This window comes from Gopherus flavomarginatus, chromosome 10 (genome assembly GCF_025201925.1).
Source record: "Gopherus flavomarginatus isolate rGopFla2 chromosome 10, rGopFla2.mat.asm, whole genome shotgun sequence".
In the NCBI taxonomy this organism is placed as follows: domain Eukaryota; kingdom Metazoa; phylum Chordata; order Testudines; family Testudinidae; genus Gopherus; species Gopherus flavomarginatus.
Window position 1 is genome coordinate 17,463,070 of NC_066626.1, and position 24,058 is coordinate 17,487,127.

At 42.2% G+C, this 24,058-nt stretch overlaps 1 protein-coding gene across 19 annotated transcripts in view; it reads right to left on the reverse strand.

Annotated features, from left to right (window-relative positions):
- MAP2 (microtubule associated protein 2) overlaps positions 1-24,058 on the reverse strand; it is a 345,989-nt gene that overhangs the window by 169,247 nt on the left and 152,684 nt on the right. For 18 of the 19 annotated variants that reach the window (XM_050916086.1, XM_050916091.1, XM_050916097.1 and 15 more), the window contains one exon: positions 14,179-14,245. The gene's annotated coding sequence lies outside the window, so the exon portion shown is untranslated. Of the gene's footprint in view, positions 1-14,178; positions 14,246-14,544; positions 14,838-24,058 lie in introns of those variants that run through there. The other variant, XM_050916085.1, reaches the window with a different exon arrangement.

Genomic DNA, 24,058 nt, shown 5'->3' on the forward strand with positions numbered 1-24,058 from the left:
CACTGGCTTATGAGATTTACTGAATATGGATGGACTTAAGTTCGTGCTAAGTGCTTTGCTGATAACGATTGTGATAAATTCCCTCAATGTGAATAAGACGACAGACAGAGTTTCAAAAGATCGTCGTGTTGTAAACCAATCACAATCATCTAACAGTGCAAGACTCTGTGGAAACAAGGGGCCCATGTATAAGTACAACAGGGAGACATCATTTTTTGTTGAAAAATTGACAGCTCTTTTATCCAACAATGGATGTGGACTGGCCAATGATTTAGAGGTCCAATAAGATGTGGTTAAAAAAGAAGATAAGTTATTCTGCATGAAAGAGGACAGATGGCAACCACACAATAGCCATCAACTCTATCTAAATAGATAAGTATCCCCAGCACTGCTCTGGATGTGTGTTAAATTAAGCACACGCTCTCTTTGCACAGAACCTTCTTAACCTTCCAAGGAAGGTGCAAGGGCATGCCTCTTCCTTCCACTTGATCATTTACAATTTGCCTATTCAGTCTGACAAGCCAAAACTAACAAAAGCATCTAACGGCTGCTTTCAACTGGTTAAAATAAAGACTGTATCCATTTTGATTGCCTTCGAGAGCTCCGGGACTAAGTGATGCAGCTCGTGAGAGGCAGAATGGCATCGAGTTAGACACAAAGTGCCTGACTCAATAAACTCAATGTTTCGTCAAGAGATTTCTGAGCCACAGAGGAGACAGCTGCCATGTAGAAGGCAGAGGCCATACAAATGACTGCTGATCTACTTTCACTTCAAGGAGGCAGACTGTTCCCAAGCAGAGTTCCTGTGAAGAGAGGGAGAAGGAAACAGGCCAGAAAGAGAGGAATAAACAGAAAACTACAGACCTTGCTGTATCAGCCTGGGAGGTGGGAGTGGACAGATTGCAGTGAATTTTGAATGATGTGGATAAGACTTAATCCCCACTAAGGAGCTAAGGAACCTTGATCCCGGACCAATTTTAATGATATTTCTGCTGTTAGATGAATCTTACCACTGACAAAAGATACTGACGACACTGAGAAATCAGAAGCAAGAGGCAGCAGGATAAACTGGGGAGGAGGCAGGGGAGGGTGATGGGGAAAAGAACTGAAGGAGGGCTAGTGAGAGAGATTACCTCAGCAAGTTTTCATTCTTACACCACATTACAGTTTGCAGGCCCTCCTCTGGGGATAGGTGGGTTTTAATATTCCAAGGATTACTTCAATCCAGTGGCTTAACCTTCCTATAGCAAAACTTCACACAGTTTGAGTGCCATTTCCTCACTGCTGCTGTACAGCCTATCAGCAGGACTGATAGCAACTCCAACCCAGCAGGTTCAGCATTTCAGGCATTTCTAGCAACTGATTGTTTCTGCGAGTGTTGCACACGTGATTTATGTTCAACATGCCATAATCTTTATATATCCATCTTCCTAGGATCTTTGTAGACAACATAGCTAGGAAATGAAAGCATTCTGTCTTTGAATCTTATAAACAAACAGGCCGGCAAATCTGTAAAGGCTTTCTGAGGTACTGATTTAAAACATATGGTGTTCCTTCACAAGATGGGGGCAATTTATCGTGCAATTTCTTCTTATTTCTTTTAAAGAAGAAAAGGACTTTGTTAAAAGGAGGAAAGCGAAGACTGCAATGCCGAATGAGCACTTTCCTTTGAAGGGATGCTGACAAACCATTATGTCCTCCCATTAAGGTTTATACATTAAATAAACAGTGACACAGGTGTGAAGAGGCCAGGCCTGAGAAGGGGATCACAGCTCCTCATGGGTCCCATCCACAGCCTGCTGAAATCGATGGGAGTGTTTCCACTGAAGTCGGTGGGCTCTAGATCAGGCCCAACAGAACCCTTTTCATGCCTTTTTAATCAATTTTATTTCAGGATTAATATTTAAAAGCACTGACTTAAACAGTCCCTCTCAGAGATGGAAACTTAAACATACCACCTTGGTGCTAGCAGAGTTAAAAAGAACCAGTCTGTGTTTGTTTTTAAGCAAGGCAAAGTGCAGGATCAATTATTTCAATTTAGTGATTTAATCTTCAGTATAAAATAAAAAGATATTGCTTTAAAATAGACCCGAAAATACATACCATAGAGACATATGTACACACACATATTAGGCCAAAGTCATCACAACTACTGAAGTCAACTGAGTTACCCCAGGATTGAATTTTCCCCAGGATTTTTATCCTGACAACATCCTTGTAAACAGTAATTTGAATTCCAGTGTTGCTCTATTTTTTTTAATCAGGGTCAAGAGTTTGTGTTTATATGTCCCCTGACTCTTTTAATAACTCAGCACAAGGCATTTTGTGGGGCAATCAGACTTTTATTACAGGCTCATAAATGGCTACTGAGGGCATAAAAAGAGCCCTGAGAAATGTAAACATAAATGCTAAGAAAATATATGGAAAGCAAATACCTGGTCATATATATAACCATTTGACATTGTGCATATTTCAAATCGTTATCTCTTTTCTTTGTGGATTTAGTCGGAGCTTGGTGAACACTGAGGAGGAAAATCACTTGCAAACATTTTGGCAAAGGGAAAACGACATTTCAATGTGCCAGGTATCCTGGTTTGCCCTTTCATTAAATATTTAAGGAAACAAAGTTTTGTTCATTTGCCTGTTTGTGGAAGATGAATTTCAGACCCAAAGACCTGATAAGCAACAACATTTATTTTTTGGTCACATTTCAAAATGTCAATGAAAAATATCTTTAAAAAAAATCAAAATTCAGAACATTTCAACTAGCTCCAGAACAAGGCTATTGCAGGAGCCTCAGAAGCAGGGCCCACATCATCCTTCTCATCACATATACCAGATGTCAAAACTCCCTGTTCCTCCCAGAGCTGGCTCCTCCTCTGCATATATTCTAATATGGATTGTCTTGATAAATTAGGCAAATATACTGCTCTTTCCACAGCAGCAGGAGTGATTTCCTACTCTAAGTCTCACACACTGCAACTTAAGAAAAAACAAGAGGACGGATGGTCTCGCAGATAAAACATGGCTTGCAACTCAGGTCATCCAAGTTCCATTCCCACCTCTGTCAGAGACTCCGTGTATGACCTTTGGCAAGTCACTTAACTGTTTTGTGCCTCAGTTATAACAATTACCTCCTTGCCCATCCTTTGTTTTGTAAGTTCTTCCATGCAGGGAATGTCTCTTGTTATGCATTTGTACAGCGCCTACCACAATAAGACACTAATCCTGGTTGGGGCCTTTAGATCAGAGTTTCCCAAACTTGTTCCACCACTTGTGCAGGGAAAGTCCCTGGCAGGCCGGACGGTTTGTTTACCTGCCGCGTCCGCAGGTCTGGCCAATCGCGGCTGCCACTGGCCGCGGTTCGCTGCTCCAGGCCAACGGGAGCTGCTGGAAGCAGTGCGGGCCGAGGGACGCACTGGCCACCACTACACAAGCAGCATCCCAAGTTTGGGAAACACTGCTCTAGATCAATGGCTCTCAGCCTTTCCAGACTACTGTACCCCTTTCATGAGTCTGATATTTCTTGTAAACCCCCAAGTTTCACCTCACTTAAAAACTACTTGCTTACAAAACCAGACATAAAAATACAGAAGTGTCACAGCGCACTATTACTGAAAAATTGCTTACTTTCTAATTTTTACCATATAATTATAAAATAAATTGATTGGAATATAGATGTTGTACTTACATGTCAGTGTGTAGTATATAGAGCAGTATAAACAAGTAATTGTTTGTATGAAATTTTAGTTTGTACTGACTTCCCTAGTGCTTTTTATGTAGCCTGTTGTAAAACTAGGCAAATATCTGGATGAACTGGTGTATGCCCTGGAATACCTCTGCGAACCCCAATGGGTATGCGTACTCCTTGCTAAGAACCACTGCAATAAATGTCATGAACAAATCAGAAATCTAAAAATGAACTTGAGATCATAAATAAATTGGAAAATGTAGACTACTCTCAACTGTGTGCCAATCTTTATGCAAACGACTTAAATAAATGCAACCGTTGTGCAATCAAATGCAGCAAAAGCAACAATATAACTGGGGAGAGAGACTTCTGCCTTCTGATTCTCACTAGTACTACTTTGCTCTCCACACTGCCTGTCTTTCAAGTGCAAATTCCCAAGTACTGACGCTGGTACCCTCAAAGGGTACGTCTACTATGCAATTAAAAACCTGTGGCTGGCCTGTGCCAGCTGACTCAGGCTTGTGGGGCTCAGGCTAAAGGCTGTTCAACTGAGATGTAGACACCGGGGCTTGGGCTGGAGCGTGGCCTCTAGAACCCTGGGAGGTGGGAAGGACCCAAACATCTACACCGCAATTAAAAAGCCCCTTAGCCTGAGCCTCAGTCAGCTGCCATAGGCCAGCCCTGGGTGTTTAATTGCAGTGTAGACAGTGCTTAATTTGTAATGAAAGAGGTGCTGGGGCTCAAGCAACTACGTGTCAGGGCTCAAACAATTTTTTTTTTCATTCATAACTGATGCAACAAGCCCAGAAGTGCCGGGACTATGAACTGCCAAACCTAGAGGTTCCAGGGCGCAATTCTACAACCCCCACTGACTTCCATGTCTGAACTAGACAATATGTCAGTAGAGCAGATGGCTGTGGGCTGGCACTAGCAGAAGTGCCTTAGGGTGATCAATCTATGCTGGTGGTACCCATATTTGGATTACCCCCTGCTACATGCACAAGGCCTAAATGTGTCTTTTTAGCATATCCCCTTATCCCACTACTACTTCCTGTGCATGCTGACAACCACTGTGCAGGCTGACCAATAAAGGCAATTACAAAAACAACACAAGGCAGCCAGAGAGACTTGCTGAGCTGTTCCCCAGGCCCCCTCTAGTGCCCTTCCAACAGAAGCTCTTATGGGGATCTGACTGTTCCTTTCCAAAGCAGGATTATGCACAGACATGCAGGCTGCAGTTACTAATTTGTTAGTGATTAGAACTATGGTGAATGAAAAGTAGTGGCAGAAAACTGGAGACCAATTAAGTCTACAAATGGCCTTGATAGATAGACAGAATATTGTTGTATATGGGATGAAACACAACAGCATGCCAAGGGCACTGAGAAGAAATTAATGTTAGATTATTATGATAAATTGTTTTTATCTTGGTAATGCCTAAGGATTCTGACCAGGGTCCCACTGGACTAGCACTGTCCAAAGAACAAAAAAGCCAGTTCCTGTCCCAGTGAGCTCCCAGTTTAGGACTCAGACCTATGTTAAACCCATTCAGTTATGAATGTCAAGTCTGACATAACCCCACTGAGTCAAGGAAATTCAGAATTAGCGGGGGCTGAAAAATTCAGAACAAACAATTTATTTGTCAAATGTTGCCTTTGTTTTCTATTTGAGATGTCCACAAAGAAATTTCTTTTTTTTTTTATTATTCAAATGTTATTTGCAAATGTCTTCAGCCGTTTATTCCTGATTTGTAAACTGTTAGCAAGCTGTTACTTAAATCCTGTGGTACTGTTTCTATTCCTTGACCAGATGACTTCTATAATAATCCACCTACAGTGCTAATCTTGATTTCCTTCTCTAACTGCAACAGTGACAATGGCAATCCAAGAGTCACACTGTTGTTCGTTAGTTACAGTTTGACATTTGCTTTCAGGTAGTGTCATGATGGAGCATTAGAGCCAAACATTGACTTTTCATGATCACTGCCACTGGTAAAAATCCACTTGAAAATAAGTGTGTGGAAAGCAAACAGAAAAGGTGCACGAACACAGTCCTAGTATATATATTTAAGACTCAAATGAATATTTGCAGAAATGTTTGTTGTATTTGCCTAAGTTTCATTCTCAGATGTTGCAGGAAATATAGTTGTAGGATCCACTTTGACAAGTCTTCTGTGGCTGTTGTTTTTATTACTTATTTGTGTTAATGCAGTGCCTAGGGACCACCATTCAAAGGAAAAAACCCCATTGTTCTAAGCACTGTAAACACGGCAAAACCAAAGAAACCAACTTTGCTGCAGCAAGTCTCAGGCCCGGACTCAGGCCTAAAAACAACCATGTCAATCTTCTGGCTTGGGCTCTGAAGGGCACTTCCCTTTGCAGGCTCCTGCGCTCCAGCCCGAGCCGGAACATCTACACAGCTACTTTCAGGCTCTGAGACTAGCTACCATGGGTTTTCGTCTGCAGTGTGTACATACCCCCAGAGTGAAAAGACCCTGTCCCAAAGATCTTACAGTATAAACTATGGAATTCCCATGGTGAGCTTGCTGGATCAGAGTCATTGCATCGTAGAGCACACAAAGACCCTGATTCTGCAATGAATTTTGTGTGAGCAGACCACTGCAGCCACTGAATGAGTGGGGTAAACATTTGAAATCTCTCCAATACCCACACGGAACCAGTTGTTTATCTTCTCCAGATGCCAATCACATCCGCAACAATATCAAGCATTGTAGCTTTTTGCTTTAATTTCCTCCACTTTTAATTGTGGTTATAAAAAGAAAGAAGGAAAATAAATGACTGTGTGAACGTGACACATTGTTCTGAGTGTGGAACAATTTGGAACAATTTACCAAGGGTTGTGGTGGATTCTCCATCACTGACAATTTTTAAATCAAGTCTGGATTTAATTGGATTTCTATATTTTTCTAAAAGATCTGCTCTAGGAATGATTTTGGGGAAGTTCTATGGCCTATGTTATACAGGAGGTCAGACTAGATGATCACAGTGGTCCCTTCTGGCCTTAGAATCTATGAATCAGTAAGTCTAAAGCTCTTTTAGATGTATGTTAATAAATAAATCTATTATAATGTAACAGCGGTTCTGTGTTTTATCTTATCTTTAGACGATACAGTGTAACAGCTGCCTACTACAAATGCACGTTAACAGCATGTATTCCTAATTATGACTCCATAACAAGCTTAATTTAAGCACATTTTATTACTGTTAATAACAAAAAGCATGTATCCCGTATTACAGATTTACACTGCACTTTATAACCATATGAAATCAATGGCAGCACTCTCTTTAACTTCTCTGAGAGCACAAGAAAGCTATGAGACTGTAAACTCATTAGGGAAGGGAATATGCGTGACTATAAGACCTGATCCTTAAAGGTGCTAGCCACCACCGCCCCCGAGAGGACCATGAGGGTGTGCATGAGGTTACACAAGGGTGTGCAGCACCTAGTGCAAGGCATGCAGCATCTTGCAGAGTCAGGCCTTGTGAGTAATGGCATGTCTGCATGCTTAGTAGCCCTGGTTTAACAACAGGTGCGATTTAAAATCAAGTTGGTCAAATCAGTGCAAAAGGTTGCATGGACCCCTGAAATCAATATAAACCTGGCTTATAGAGAGTTAAATCAATTAGGAACAGGTTTAAACTAAATAAAAATAAGCCATTCTTGATTCAAATGAGGAGGATCTGACAGAGTTTTGTAGCTAGTTTGACTTATGTGTAGACAAATCCTAAATCACAGTGCCCAACTCTAAAGAATTTATAATCCAATGATTTAGTTCTCCTCTTAGTGAAGTGAAAGGAACGTTGCCATTGATTTCAGGTGGAATAGATGGGGGGTTTTTGTCTTCAAACACATTCACAAGTAGAACCATAACAGTTTTCAAAGATTACCCATTTGTCTGTGGTAATACCACATGGACAGGAAATATTTGGTAGTTCAAACTCCTTGACGTGACAGCGTGGCTCTGAGTGAAGTGAATCCAAGGGCAGAATTTGTCCCGTAACACACATGCTCATCTTTTCAAACCTTTTTAGTTCTGCCATTTTTCTCCCTAATGGCCATTCTCCTACATGGCTCCATTTTAAATCTCTCCATATCTGATAGACGTTTAAAACCCTACCAGACAAGAAAGGTTTCAAATCACCATTTAAACAAAATAAAGTCAACCCTACTTTTTCCCCTTCCGCTAATAAGCAGCATAGAAATTACAACAAAATCCGAATATTACATTTGCGCATTCAAATAAAACATAAAATACAGTTGCAAGAAAGAAGTGATCATTAGTCAACTTACGGCTTCCTTGCTGCCAAAACAAAATTGTAGGCCCCAGTTCTGCAAAAAGGACTTTTACGTGTGCCTATCTTTACACACAGTGAATAGTCCCATTAAAGAAAATGGGCCAGCTCATGGAGCATAACGATAAACACATGCATAAATCTGTGCAAGATCCATGTCTAAAACCTCACACTATGGCCTGAGCCTGAGTGAAGCAGCATAGCTCTGTTTTTTCAATGCAGCAAGGCTCATTTACACCACATCAAGATCTGGCCATATAGTTTTGCACTGTAATGTCACCAGTTCTACTAGCAGAACACCCTTTTGTATTACAAAAAAAAGGTGTGCAAATCATTTTAAATTATCTGAAGACTGATACAGAACCCAATCAGATTCCTTTTGCAGATTAATGAGAACAGAATTGGAGCCAAGAGATATTTTTGCAAACTGCCTTCTTTTATTCCAGTATTTTGGAGAATGTCAGTGACCATAAAAAGTTAGAAGATGGAAGACACTGACTAGAGGTGGATAACTGAGTAGCTTTGCCACATGTCTGTGTTAATGACTCTGAAGAACCCTAACTAATGGCCCTTCTCTGAATGAGCAAAATAGTCTAATATGATATTAGCACAGGAGAAGACAGCAGAGAAAGAATGAGGTAAAACACTGTTGAGTATCCTAACTCTACATGAACTGCTGATCTGGTTTTCCAAATGTCCTTTCCAGTGTTTTCCTTAGTAGTTATGGGCCACATCAAACCATTTTGTTCTGTACATGCAATTCCCAGGGATATTCCTCAGAGCTTTGCACAAATGTTGAGGTAATATTTTCAAATGTAAGTGACTTAGGAATCCATGGAACTTAACCGTTTTTGATAATTTTACCCTGTGAATAACATACAACCCTAGGATGTTTGCTCTCATCCTACATTACTTCCCTTTCCCACTAGTAGCTTCTGAACATTTCTTCATTGTGTAAGAGGTAAGTCGCTTCCTTAAATCTGATTCATTTTTATTTTATCCAATTAAGCAATGTTTTAATATTTTCAAGCTGCCAGTATAAAAAAAAATAATCTGACTCAACAACCACATGCCCCTAAAAAGTCACCTCCTTGCAAGAACTGTGATGACTCAGAAAACACTTTTGTGATTTAGAGTTGACTGTCACCCAATGTACTAAAATAAATTGCCCATGATTTCTTACAAGCTTTGTAATAATGAACTACCAAAATGGCACTGAAAATGCTGCACTGCACAACTATTTAGAGGTTCCTTTGGGTGATAAATAGTCAAAAAACTGTCTTCTGACCATCAGAGGGACTGGCAGAAGAGGTTAGCTTTTGTACCTGGCTTTTCAGAGAATGTTACAGGTTTTTAAATGATGAGTCAGTGGTATTCTTTGCTTGTTCCTGCCAGTGCAATCTCTTTCTAGCTTTCCCTGCTCCCACATTCCAATCTAAGTCTGACTGACACCCCCATAAGTAAGCAGCAATATCTTGTACAACATTGGACTAGGAAACTGACTCACCTCTATTCACCATGTCTACCTTAACCCTCACTCAGTACTGTGGGATCACCATGTAATTTACATTGAAAGGAACCTTACATGGAGCCAAGTCATTAACCAGTAGATTCCTGGGAAAATAAAATTTTAGCCTCATGTTTTTGTGCTATTAATTAATTATTATTACTAATACACTCATTTCTAAGGTCAATATACTATCTAGGCTCCCATTACTTTGGCATCTAGATTCCTTAAGTAAACTTTGTACTTACACAGTTCCCTCTGCCAGAGGATCTCAAAGCATTTTTCAGACTTTAGGACTTCAGATTCAGCTCCCCGTGGAGGCAGACAAATGCTACCATCCCCCTTTTTACAGATGAGAAAAGTGCGGCACAGACGCATAACGTGTTGTTTCAAAAGTGACAAGGAGCAGCCTGCAGCAGCAGTTAAAGCCAGGTCTCCTGTCTACCAGGCCTGTGCCTTAATCACCTTTCCTCCTCTAGTTAATGGTGCCTAATGCCATGCAACAGATCTGGGTTTAGTTTTTGACCCAGTCTCACTTTGCACTTTGTAGCCAAGCTACTGAGGAAGTGTTACCGATGGGCTGTGTCTGATAAGAGGTCCATCTCACCCATCACCAGAGGGCCTTGAGGAGAGGGGGTGTATTCCACTGAATACGGGAGGATTAATGTGGTTAGGCTACTAACCAGTGTCTTGGCTGACTAGAGTTCAAGTCCCTGCTCTGCCACAAACTTCCTGTGTGACCTTAGCCTCTCTGTGCCTCAGTTCCCCATCTGTACAATGGGGATAAGAGCACTGCCCTACCTAGGGGCGTTTTGATAACTACATTGAAGATTGTGAGGTGATCACATACCAAGGCAATTGGGGACATATAAACGTCTAGGACAGAAAGGTAAAAAGAAAAAAAATCAGCCCAGAGGGAACTATGTATGTTACTGCCACTAAAATATAAGGAAATGGCCAAACTGCACACTTACGTTCAGCATTCAGCTGTCCTAAAGAAGAGCAACTTGGCTTTAATCCACTTTGGATATTTTTCACATGATTTAAGAAAAGACAACACTGATACTGGTGGATTGTGCAGTGAATTTGTCTGGGAAGCTGGGTAAAAAATTGAGGTTCCTCCTGGGACAATTCTAAAGTAGAACCCCTGCTTGCCAGCATTGTCGATTCTTTCAAAAAGGGGCATGGTAAGAATCTGAATTGTGCTTACATTATGATAAATCTCTTAATAAACAGTATTAAGAACTAGATGTCCATTTCATCTCAGCAGTTCAGATCGGCCCAGAGGCCCAGACTCAGCACTGGTGCAACTCCCAGTAAAAGTAACACTAGGTATTTCTCAATGCCGTCAATGAATGCGGCCACACTGTCATCTGTTTAAATAAAGCAGATGCCAAAATATCACATAATTCCAGCTTCATGCCCAAGAGTTCAGAAAGTGTAACCTAACAGGTCATTGTCGCTATATTCTTTGGCTTCTGTTCTTTATTCCTAACGCTCCACAAAACTCTCTTCTTTCTGCCATTTCTTCACCGTACCCACTGGTTTGTAACTTTAGTCAAATGCCTCCTGTCAACCTAGTACAAATCTAATACAGTAAGAAACCCATCTGTTGCTTTGAGAAAATAACATTGTTTTCAAACGATTATTTCCAGTATAAATGATATATAATATGTAATAACTGAAACAGCATACATAATGTATAGTATAGCAGCCTATTACTTTTCTCTTCTGTAGATAGAAGGGACAATTTGCAGTACAAGTACCAAGGAGCTGGCTACAGCTACAGGGTTAAAATGAATTATAACTGCATAAATTGGAGGTATAAAATAGATATAAGTTTATTTTCAAGTCATCTCCTCTCTGAAGTATAAACAAACAGATGCAACTTTATTTTTTCTGCATTCAGGAGATCATAAAATATTTGGTAAATGGCGGCACACTTCAATAAGAATTTCCATAAGAGAGGAAAAGCTTTATATTTAAAGGAATTGCATAATCTGAGATTTTGATTCATCATTCACTAACTGGTGAAAAAGCATGCAAGTCAAACATGGTCTGTTGATGATGACCTCACTTCTATTTCTTTATTTTTATCCTGGTGGAGAACATTCCTTTACAATTCTCCAGTACTGCAGCAAAACCTTGAAAGCTGACATCAAGACTAGTAAGCAGCGTTAGTCCTTGAAGCACTGTTTGGAAAGCGGTAATTAATTCAGATTGGTACCGCAGTTTGGCTTGTTGCCCTAGGATCATGGGAGTGAAATTGCAAGGATTGGAGGGGGGGAGAGAAAAATGACTTGTGTTTAGCCTAAAACAAGTTGTTGAAGATATTTTTTATGAATCAAAGAATTTTATACACATTGCTGCTCCACGCCTTTCAGCTATAACGAGTCCTCATGTTACTAAAGATCAGGGAGGAAATATTATTAACACCATCATGCAAAACATAACAAAACAAAATATTTCCTTGAAGAAATGTATTACCCAGGGAAATCTGAAAAACAGCAGAAATCCCTCTAAAGACAGAAGAAATATGATGCTCAGAACAGGGAGAGCTGTAGAAGAATGTATATATGTATATTATATAAAATATCCATTACAGGCAAGATTCTGGTCAAAAAATAATTATTGAGAATATCAGAATGGCCTGATGACAGCCTGAAAAAACACTCATTTTATTTCAGAAATAGCATCTATCACTCAACTTTGATTGTACAGGAAGTCCAATTTCATTAAGATCATGATAAATGAAAACATTAAACCAAAATTCACAGTGAAGCCCATCAGCAGTCGCTGTTAGTTGAGAGCAAAGATCCAGAAGTTCCATTGGGTTCACATGTTTTCTGACTCATCCCAATATCTGACACCTGGAAACTGCACTGGAAATCGCAGGCGACTGGGTTTTTTCACAAAGTTTCCATTATTCCTGCTTTCACCCAGGCTGGAAATACCACAAGAACTCCCTTTCCTGCTGAATTTTGTGTGTATGCATGTTTGGGGGGAGATTGGGGGGCTTCTGATATCCCCAGAAGACACCATGAAACAGGATAATGAAGGCATCTGTGCAAGTGTGGACCTTAGCCCTGCAAACACTTACACACATGCTTAACTCTAAGCACATGAGTAATCCCACAGAGGTTAAGAATATATGTAAGTATTTGCATGATTAGAGGCTTAAGTTTTAAAAGAAGTTAAACTTATCTGAATTCTACATTGATTCAGGGTTTGGTTCAGCTTCATTTTTTTGAGCAAAGATTTGGATCCTTTCTTATTTCAGTCATTCAATCAGCACTGATATTGGCATAACCAGTCTCTTAACAGGTAAAAGGACAATGGACATTGTGTAAAGATTACATGAATGAAATCCCATTACTTCTAGGAGGCTACTGTAGGTTTGAGATGAGATATAACTGCAGAAGTTAAGCAAAATGAACATGCTTCTGAATTTTGTTTGATTATTAGAGTTCTCCAAAACATCTGCTTTTTTGTTTTTGTTTTCTTTTTAAAAGAAAGGTATTCATATAGACTTAAAGGACCCTGATCAATTTCATGACAACTGAGTGGATGCCCATTGGGAGGTTTGGCTTGGAAGATTCTGGGAGAAGTGTGGCACATATAGGGGTTAATGAGTGATGATCACGCACATTATCTCCAGCCAAACAGGAGACACACACAGGCAGTTTTGAAAAAACTTCCAAGTGACTTAGGACTATGAGTTCCATTGAAAAATCAATGTGATTTATGTTCATAAGACACTTAGATCCTTTGAAAAATCCTGCACAGTTTGCAAGGTCCTCATTCTGAGGGCCTTATCACAAAAGACCTCCTTTCTCCAGTGACTTCTCCAGCAGGCCTCTGTGCTATGCAGACAGTCTCAAAGGATTAAACAACAGAAACAAGAAAGAGAAGGGGAATTTCTATTCTCATTTAAGTTTCAGTAAGAAAACATTCATAAATAGCAGATTCTGCTGCTTTTGTAGCAACATGTAAGAAGAGCCTCTTCTGTGCTGAATGACGTATCTAATAAAAACGGGAAATGTGCTCCTTCAGTGTTGCCCCATATACCCGGTACATTAAAATTCCATGCACCAAAACCTAAGCCAAGGCATTTTCTGGCAGCAAGGTGGGGGTTAACAGCAATTTCCCCTGCCACCCATGAAAATAATACAGTATTAAGCTATTTCTATGCTTCCAGGTCTGAGTTCTGTGATAGATCTTACCTGGCTAAAGCAAGCCAATGAATTTAGCCCCATTCTTAGTATCATATGTAGCTTTCAGTTATACTAAAACCCATATTAAAAAGACCCCCTTTCTAACGCTATTAACTCTCAGTGTGGATGGAGGATTTATACAGCTTTCAAAGGGGTTCCAAATCCATGTAAGCAGGTAAACAGACATTAGTATTCACCCCTTTGGGGGCCACTGTGGCTGAAATGACTGACCTGAGGAGGTAGTCACCACAGATCAAGCAATCTAAGCTTATACATACATATTAAAAGTAACTTTTACAGTCTGCACTGAGATCAGATTTCATGCCCAAGTAAAGCTGTAACGTAGCACAGTATGACAGAATGAAGAAGCACATACGTTTCTAGAAGATCATATCAGTATTAACTCCATACTCCTATCTGTTTATAAATATATTAAAAAATAATGTGCCTTACCTTTTTGATCTGTGGAATAAGCAGATCCCAATCAATGCGTCTCGTCAGAGACAACCGGCTGGAGAATCTGTTAAAATAAGCCAATAAAAAAAAAAGGAGTGATAATATTTTATTTTTGATGAAACAAGATATTTTCTTCAGCTAACGGGGAAAGAAACTAATTGTTTTTGTTATACTAACATGGATACATATATAGATACACATACAGCATGTACTATATACACATCTTGAATTGATCCAATGTGCACTAATGCAGTACTTAATACCCAGCAGACTGAATTCGGAATGCTACCACACAATGGTGGTTTTCTTTTAATTTTCCAAAAAATCACACAAAGCTGACATTTTAAAAGAGAAAATCATTACCAGCTCATATGCTGCCATACCACAAAAGCCTATCCTTAACTAACTGCTGCATAATCATTCTCCCGGAGCATTATTATCCATCGGCTCGCTGCCTATCTCCAGATAGACGCAGTCTGCAAGCCACCAGCTTCAATCTACCATGTGTACATTGGGAAAAGGAAAACGGCAAATTAGAAAAAGTCCCTGCAGTGGTGAAAAGGAAAAGAGGGCGAGTGGGAGAGGAAGAGGGAGCTCACTGGCCACAGAATTTTCGAGAAGGATGACAAGGCAGCCAGCTCCGCCATCATTCACTCACAATAGGATACTGCATTTGCGTCTGCTTAAGCAGTTCGTCAAGGGGTTTCTGGTATCAAATGCCTGACAGGCATTTTAATTACATTCAGCCAAGTGTGTCCCCAGGGATCAGGCCTCTAATCCTATGAATTTCATCAATGGGTTTCCTTTGTGCCACTGCCAAACACACACACACATGCACGCACTGCACACAGGCAGCAGCATGCGGTATTTCTGTAGCTATACCAGTCCAAATCCTACACGGGTTTTACGTACTGTACATGCTGAAAAGGAGGTCTCATTTTCTGCATTACGGAGAGGGAGTGTTTTTAGTTTTCCCCTTTATTTTTCTATTTGATGTTTCATTGTCAGCTCCGTTATTTGAGCCCCAGGTTTGCTTATTTCCAGCGACCGAGAAAGACGAGAAATTTCCAGCAGAGCTAAAATGTTGTGAGTGGGGGACTTTTGTCACCAATATTCTATGGTTCACCTTGCAACTAACCTCCTGTCAAAAATCCAGTTTTGCCCCCACTGCTGCACAGTTTACATATTGGGCTCAAAATCCATATGTTAGATCAGGAGCTAGGGTAGATTTTTTTAAAAAGCTAAATTTGAACAGAATCAGTTTAGGCGCTTCTGAATTATGACACACTATAAATTGAAAAAAGTGTTGAACAGAGTTTCAAAACTTGTCAAATTTGTTTTCCAGGAGGGGAGGACAAGTTCCTAGCAAAAAAGACAGAAGAAGAGATCAAACTTAATAGACTGAACTCCCCTGGCTATCTAGTGCCCAGGACTAACATTTAGTTGATAAAAGTTTAATTTCTTTTTGAAACATCAATTAAGGTGAACTGAGGTCCCAATCCAGTAAAGCAGTTAGGCCTATGCCTGTCTTTAAGCACGGGGTAGTCTCACTGAAGTCGGTGGGACTACTCATGAATGTAGAGTTAGGCACACATGCTTAAGCATTTTACTGGATAAGGGTGCAATTATGCATATCAAATGGATGATGAAGACAGTTTTAAACAGCAAGTTGTTGTCCCTTTTCCTTGCAGAGTTAGACCCCATAATATAACCCTATCTCTGGGGAGTCTGGTCAATGGAGCAGAGTCCATTTAGCCCCAAAAAAGGTTTGTGAGGAGACCCAACAAGCATCTTAAGTCTTGTGGGCTGATGTGGGGGACCCAGCATGGTGCCTGGAGCTTCTGAAAAGGGCTGAGAAACACCCTAAGGTTCCCTGAGGGGTCTCCCCTACCACAGAGTCCAGGAAGTCCAGAGTGAGAGGGGCAATGCCCTGCCTGACCTCCTCCTCTGAACCCTCTCTTCTCAACCAGTCCCCACTCCCTGTGGGCCCCCCGTGGTCCTTTTAACTGCCTTCCCTCCAAGAGTCACAGCAGTCAGTCAGGTAAAAATAACTAGCATGCACCAATGCTTCCCCCTCTGCATTCTCCTGTGCCCATGAGCTGGCTCCAAGTGCCCACGTCAGCCCATCTCTCCTCTTGGAATCAAAGCTAGACTTAGGGGTGTGGGATTGGGGCAGTTGCCAAAGCAACCTGGGGGTGAGCGGAGGAAGCGAAAAATATTTTCTACCCTGGGCGACAAAACACCTAGAGGTCAGGCCTTCCTGGAAGCCCTTCTTCCTCACAAATCACATCTCCAGTAAGAGGGAGGCATGAGGGAATGGAGGAAGCTAGTTTGATGAGAGCATGCATGGGACTGGAGTTATGGAAGAGCATGAGGATACGGGGTGGAACAAATGGCTTGCTAGGAGTTATGGGGGATGGGGGACCCCTGAAACAGCACAGATGCATAAGAGAGGCAAACAAGGAAAGCACTAGGACTCTCCTGACTTCTCTTTCCATCAAGCTTCCTGCAACACATCAAAAGGGAGTCTCACAGTTTCCAGCTACAAGAGGTTCACCATCTGCAGAAGCCAGGGAGGCTCCAGTCTAGTGCTTCGCTGCCTTCTTCTGAAGGACAGAGCTGCCCTCCAGCTCCTCCACTTAGCCCCCATCGGCTTGTAGCAGTACCCTCATGGTTCTCCAATTGTCCCCACAGCTCTGCTCCTCCACAGACTCCTCCAAAGCTCCTCGGGGGTCCCGTAAACATAAAACATGGAGGAAAGAATAACAGGGACTCCTGAAAATACCCCTAAAGACTGAACTGAGTGCAGATGGCTCTGAGAAGCCTCATTCATATGGCTCAGTGGGGGGTCGATGCATTTCTCCAGGCAGTGTCCTATTTTTCTTGGACTTTAGAAGGCATGGTGAAGTCAGGCTTCCCTCCTTCAGTCCTCAGGAAATCAAGCAGCTTATAGCTTCCTTTGCTCCTGAGTTCCAGGTCAGAACTATTAAAAAAAATTATGAACCTTTGTGAATGGGAATTTGAGGTTATAGGCCCAGATCAACAGTGAGTGTTTATTGCCTTTGAAGAAAATTAGAGATCAGAATACAACCCTTTGGACGCTCATGAAATGCAGAACTGAAGTTGCACTTTTCAAACAAGGCACTCAAACCACCTCAACTCTGTCCAGGCCCGAGAAAAAATAAACCATTAAATGCGTCCATAGCAGAGAGTTTCATTTAATCAGTCTTCACCAAAACCAGAGTGCCTCACACATAAAACTTGTAGTGGGTGTGCTCCCTTCCAGCTTTCCTTACAGTCATACGATACACATATGCAAGAATTTCACAAATTCCTGACCAAACAGATAACATCCACAGTCACTATGGACCTGATCCAGCTAGATGCTGAGGGCATTCAGCATCTCATGGGGGGGTGCGTATGTCCTTCCAGGATCGAGCCCTGTGATGCATGTATGCACCAGTTCTCCAAATATCATTAGACATAAAGCTAGCTTGTCTCCATAGATGATCTCACATCCCAAGATAATGAAATTAGAGCACTTAAATGAGAAGAGCAAAGGCTAGCATGGCAACAAATCATCATACTTAGCATTGGAGATGTGTATATGTGAAGCAAATCAGAAAACCTATGTTCTGTCGTACACATTTTCTGTACTCTACCCATAAAAAAGGAAAAATGGGAAGCTACAATCTATGGGTACGTCTACACAGCATCTGGGAGAGCGCTTCCAAGCACAGGTTGAAAGAAGCATGCTAACTCTGCTCAAGATAGCATGATATAGTACGTGGCTGCGGCACCCGAGTACAATCCTGCCTGACCTGCCTCTATGCACTCAGGAGGCTAGCCCCTGCCACTCATACCACATAGCTATTTTTAGCCCACGAGCTCAAGCAGGGCTTGTGTGTCTGTCTACCCATGCACCCTTCCAGCTGCTATGTAAACATATCCCATATAGGAGCAAGAAGATAGTCTGCAAGCCTTGTTTGTTTAGTGAAGACTTAACTCTGAATTTTCTGGGTTTTTAGCTTTGTGATGGGGCATCCGCCCCACACTGGCATGTAAAGGGTTAACCTCAGTAGGGAGCAGAGGAGAGGAGTCCTCCTAGTGACCCACACCAGTGCAGCCAATCAGGAAGGAACTGCAGGGAGCAACCAGTCCGGGCCTGGCAGGCTCAGATAAGAGGAGCTGCAGGGCAGGGCTGGGTTAGTTGCTGTTAGAAGCTCAGAGTGAGGACTGTGTTTGCAGCAGGGGGAGAGACCTGCAGCACCTTGGACAGAGCATCTGCTGGCAAAGACCAGGGGAGCAAGAGGGAGCTCCTGGCTGGCTGCTGGCATTGGGTAGTTGCATGCCCTGAGGCAAGGATGAAGAAGGTGCAGGGGATGGGGGGAAGTGGCCCAGCGAGACACAGCAGCATGGTGAGAAGTTAAAGAGTTGCAACACGAGGCTGCTATCCACAGGGTCCCTGGGGTGGGACCCAGAGTAATGGGCCCAGGTCCCCCCCACACTCAATACGGGGGAAGTGGTGTGATTATTGGACTGAGACATTAACCCCTGGAAGAGGTTGGTGATGCTGGAGGGCTAAGTCAAAAAGAAGATGCTGTGGTTCCTGAGGCTGCAAGAGGGCCTGCAGGCAGACAATGGGGACAGAGTGATGGTGTGCAAACCATGGGTGGGAGGGCGTCAGCCTCAAGCTAATCCCCAGAGTAACCAGGAGGAGGTGCTGGACCAGTACTAAGTGACATGTCCTGTAATAAGCTTCTTTTTTAAATTTAGCTTATTTTTATAATTATTTCTATTACAGTAGCTAAAAGCCCCAACTGAGCTCAGGGTCCCATTAGATTATTTCCCTCATTTTAGAGACTGGAACTAGAGGCAAAGAACAATAAATGACTTACCCAAGGCCACACAGGAAGTCAGTGGCAGAGTCAGGAATTGCACTCAGATTTCCTGAATCCCAGTCTGGTACAATTAGCACAAGACCATCCTGCCATGCAAACTACTGCCGTCTGCCTGCACTCATCCCTTAACCTTAACCAAATTCACACATAAAAAACCCTTTGTTAATATTTTATGTGCTGTGTGAAGTGGCATCTAATATGATTTTGACTGTAAGTTAAAAGGAAGATGCCTTGTGAACAGAAATTGTACCTTGGTGGTAAAAGCAGCCCTCAACAGGCCTATTTTGTTCTCACACCTTTTGGTTGATCATTTTAAGCACTAATGGAAGGATGGCTGCAGGGGCTGCTGTTTCAGCCCTAAAGCTCCAGGGCACAGCTAGAATCCCATCACTGCCAGTTTCTCTGCCATAGCAAGAAACATCAGAATATGCCCATTTTACAGTGCCCTGCAAGGCCGGGCCACCTGGGGGGGATGAGGCAAGTGGGGCAATTTGCCCTGGGCCCTGCAGGGGCCTCCACGAGAGTTTTTCGGGGGCCCTGGAGCGGGGTCTTCCACTCGCTCTGGGGGCCCCGGAAAACTCTCATGGGGCCTGGGCCCCCAGAGTTTCTTCCGCTCCGGGTCCTGCTGCTGAAGAGCTGGGTCTTCGGCAGTAATTCGGTGGTGGGGCCCCACACCGTGGGTCTTCAGGGCACTTCGGCGGCGGGTCCCAGAGCGGAAGGACCCCTCGCCTCCAAATTACCGCTGAAGCGGGGCCCTCTGCCGCCAAGGACCCCAGGCCCTCTGAATCCTCTAGGCGGCCCTCCTGCAAGGGGGCCAGTTCGGGAGAGGATCTGGGATTTCTCTCTCTTTCCATTAGGAGGAGGAAACTAAATTGAAGGCAATGAATTAATTCTGAGAGGCATACGTATGCCCCATACTGTGTTTGCAAAACCTTTCAAAGGGGCTTTGCAGCACGGAAGGTTGAGGCAGGAGTCAGCATCACTAGGTATCTCCATGGTTACTGATACAATTCAGATAAAATAGAAATAAAGCAGTGATGGGAGATGGGGAGCTAGGAAAAGCTGCAGCCTGAGTTACCAGCTTCTGTGGGTACCAAGGAGCAGAAGATTAAAAACTCATGGAAAATTTCAGGATTGAAAGAGGCCCTGGTTTTTGTCCCTAGCCACCTACTTTAATTTCTTTTACAGTGAATCGATGCACAAACAACTTATCTGCCCATCTCATGCTGCCAGTCTTCTGACTTGTGTTGTCCATTTCCTTTATACTGACTCCACCCTCCAGTTTTGTATCCTCAGCAAATTTTGTCATCTTGCTGGTACTTACATGCTCTTTCTCACAAGCTCTTGACAAAATGAAAACAACATCCGTACCATTATTCATCCTGGTGGCACTCCACCAGTCACCCATCTCCATTTCACAGTGCCTCCCCGCACATGGACCTTTGGCCTTGGTTCTCTAAGCCAGTTCTCTATTCCCCCAAGAGAATATCTGCAAACCTCACAGATTCGTTGTTAGCTGAGCACAGTATTATTACGGAGGATCTTAATACGTAGGTAAACTATGTCCACCCTTTGCTCCCTGCCATCTCAGCTGGTTACTTCTTTTTAACCTCTCAGACAGATTATTCAGGCATGAGTTCCCTTTTGTGAATCCAAGCTGACCCTCGTTAATGAAATAACAACTTTCCAGGTATTTCTTACATCTATCTCTGATTTCCATTTTTTTTCCTGTTTCATCTTTACTGCCGAAGTCAATACTAAAGATTTAAAACACTCAAACCCTCCCAAAAATGCTTCTCACAGGGTGACCGATGCCACATGGAATCCTTTGACGCAATCAGACAAATATATTTATTTTTCCCATCCATTTCTCTCACCAATCCTTTTATTAGAGGAAGAATGAAGACAGAAGTGAGTTTGCAGTAAGATATCAAAGATTATAGTGAAATTGTTTCCTTAAATGTCAGTTCAGTTTGTACTTTCATTTACTGTGTAACCTAATGATGCTTAATTAATTGTCTTGTCGTGCCTCATCCTGAGAGCTCTAGCTTTTTGTTATTCTCTATCAAATTTACAAATAAAATATCTTTGAAAAGCATGAATCATTTGGTTAAATCAGATTTCACATGGCATACAATTAAAAACTAATACTTGAGCTGACATGACCTTAAATGAGCACAGATCAAGAAGTTCAATGCAAAATAGACACATTATCTGTTCTGCTCCATCCCCAGGTTCATGACAACACACAGACATATACTTTAAGTCCATCCCTATTCAGTCCAGCACTTAAGCATGTGCTTAACTACAAGCATGTACTTAAGTTCCATTTACTTAATGGACATTACAGGACATAGTACATGTTGAAGGGTAGGACGCTCTCCTGAACTGGAGATCATATTGCAAGCTTGCCATGGCATTTGATCTTGCACTGTATTATGCCAATAAACCAGTTTAAGCTGGCAACCTCTGCTCAGCAGCTGAGAATTTGAGATACAAAGTTCTCCACCTTTAAAATGATGCCTTCTTAAGACACAGTATCTACAGTGGGTAGTTAAGCATTTTCTTCCATATCCACCCGCTCACTCAAGAGATTAAAAACAAGTGGTCGTTCAGATGACTTGTGACTTACTTGACAGTGAGACCACGTAAACCACCAAAAGAAATTGAAATAACATGTAGTAACATCTACTAGAATTAGTTTGAACAATTTCTCACTTAGCAAATCTTTATGTAACATAGGCAGTCAAGTAGAAATATACGCAAGAATTATCAGTAACTGGGCCGTGGAAGAAGGGAAACCTGCAGTTTAGCAACTCTGAAATAAAAAAGCATCACAACTATTTAGTGGGAAAACTGCAGCAAAGAAAGGAGAAGTAACCAGGCCAAAGTCGCACACCACGTCAGAGTCATAGATACGAACAGAACCCAGGCCCCGACTCAATAAGATAGAGAAGCACATTTCTCACTTTAAGAACCTGAAAAGTCCCATCTGCTCAGGTCCTTAATGCCATGTAGATGCTCAGCTATTTTGCTGAATTGGGGTCTTGGCCTCTTGACTTAATTCAGTGCCCTATTTGATGGACCAAGCTGCCTGCTTCACTTTCTCCAAGGGTCTCGATCCTCCCTTTAAAAAAATGAGCATGCCAGCAATGTCAGTACTCTACTAATTGTAAAGGTAAATCATAACGTTCCTTCTTCTACTTTAACTGGTTCATTTTAGGACGCCAGGGCTCCAGAACCATTTGCTAATATCAATTTCCATTCACAGTCCAGGGCTCTGACTGACCCTCCCACCCCGCAGCCCTGCCCAGTAAAGAAAGAGGTACCTGAAAATCTCTGGAATGTCACCAGGCACAGATTTGTCTACTGAGAACAACAAACAAGGAGAATGGAAGCCCTCCATCCCCTGAACAGGACGGCTGCTGCTGAGGACACTGTGTCTATGATGGCCTTGCTGGCAATAGTTGCTGCAGTCATAGATTTAGTGGCCACAATAACCACAACACAACTAAATCTTCCCTCGATTAACTCCTTTCCATGAGCGTTGGCAGGACAGGTGAATGAAGCAGAACGGAGAGTATCAGCAGTGGACAATCAGGTATAGAAGCCGCATAGATTTATTTTCTCTTAAATCTAAAGTGGCAAGGGGAAGGTCTCACCATAACAATTTGAGAATTATAGGAGTACCTGAAAGAGTAGAGGAAGGGAAGCCAGCCCCTAGAACCACAAGCTCCTTTCAGATTGCTCAGCCAGTTAGAGAACACAAGTCCCTGATTTCTAAGCTAGCCTCAAATACCAAACCTGATTGCCAAATGTATCAGATTTACTGTAAAAGAACAAATAGTGCAACTAGCCCACGGAGAGCTGGGGGGAATGTTTTGGGGGAGGTCCCAAAACAAAATGACAATTTCTCAAGATTTTGCAAAAAATGTGGTTGAACAGAGATACGGCCTTTAGAAGAGCAAGTGAACTTGCCAAGCAGAGAGGGTTCTGCTCAGTTTCACATCAGAGTTTGGTGAGGGAGTTCATCTGATCCCAAAGCCACAAGAAGCAGAATTCAGAGTAGCAGCCATGTTAGTCTGTATCCGCAAAAAGAACAGGAGTACTTGTGGCACCTTAGAGACTAACCAATTTATTTAAGCATAAGCTTTTGTGGGCTAAAATCCACTTCATCGGATGCATGCAGTGGAAAATACAGTAGGAACATATATATAGATATGTAAAAGCAGCAAAGAATCCTGTGGCACCTTATAGACTAACAGATGTTTTACATCTGATGAAGTGGGCATTCACCCACGAAAGCGCATGCTCCAAAATGTCTGTTAGTCTATAAGGTGCCACAGGATTCTTTGCTGCTTTTCCACATCCAGACTAACACGGCTACCCCTTGATATATATAGATATGTATCTATATATAAGCAGAATGGTTTTTAGGTAGCCTTCAGTGAACTAAGCACCTGTTGTGTTTTACACCAAGTTTACTTCCCAGGTGTTACATCTGCCTTACGGGCACTGAACTACTTACTTGGTTTATCGCTTCTGTTCTACGCTCATACTTTAACTTTTGGGACGTATATATCAGACCTTATCAAATAGTTGAATGTGAAGTGCCCCAGCAAGGGAATTAAGGGAACACCTCATCCTAAACTGATCTCACAGGAGTGCACTGACTGTGGAAAGGATTTATTTAAATATCGAGTGCCTTTGCTCCTGTATTTGTGCTGGGGAATTAATGAAACACTGGACAATACCCCTAACTGGATGGATGAACATGAACCAATTGTTTGTGACAGAGGACATGTCTAAACTTACCTCAGGAGCGATCGATCCAGTCGGGGTCAATTTATTGCGTCTAGTGACGACACGATAAATTGACAGCCGAGTGCTCTCCTGTCAACTCTGGTACTCCACTAGAGTGAGGGGTGCAGGTGGAGTCAACAGGGTAGCATCAGCAGTTGACTTACTGCAGTGAA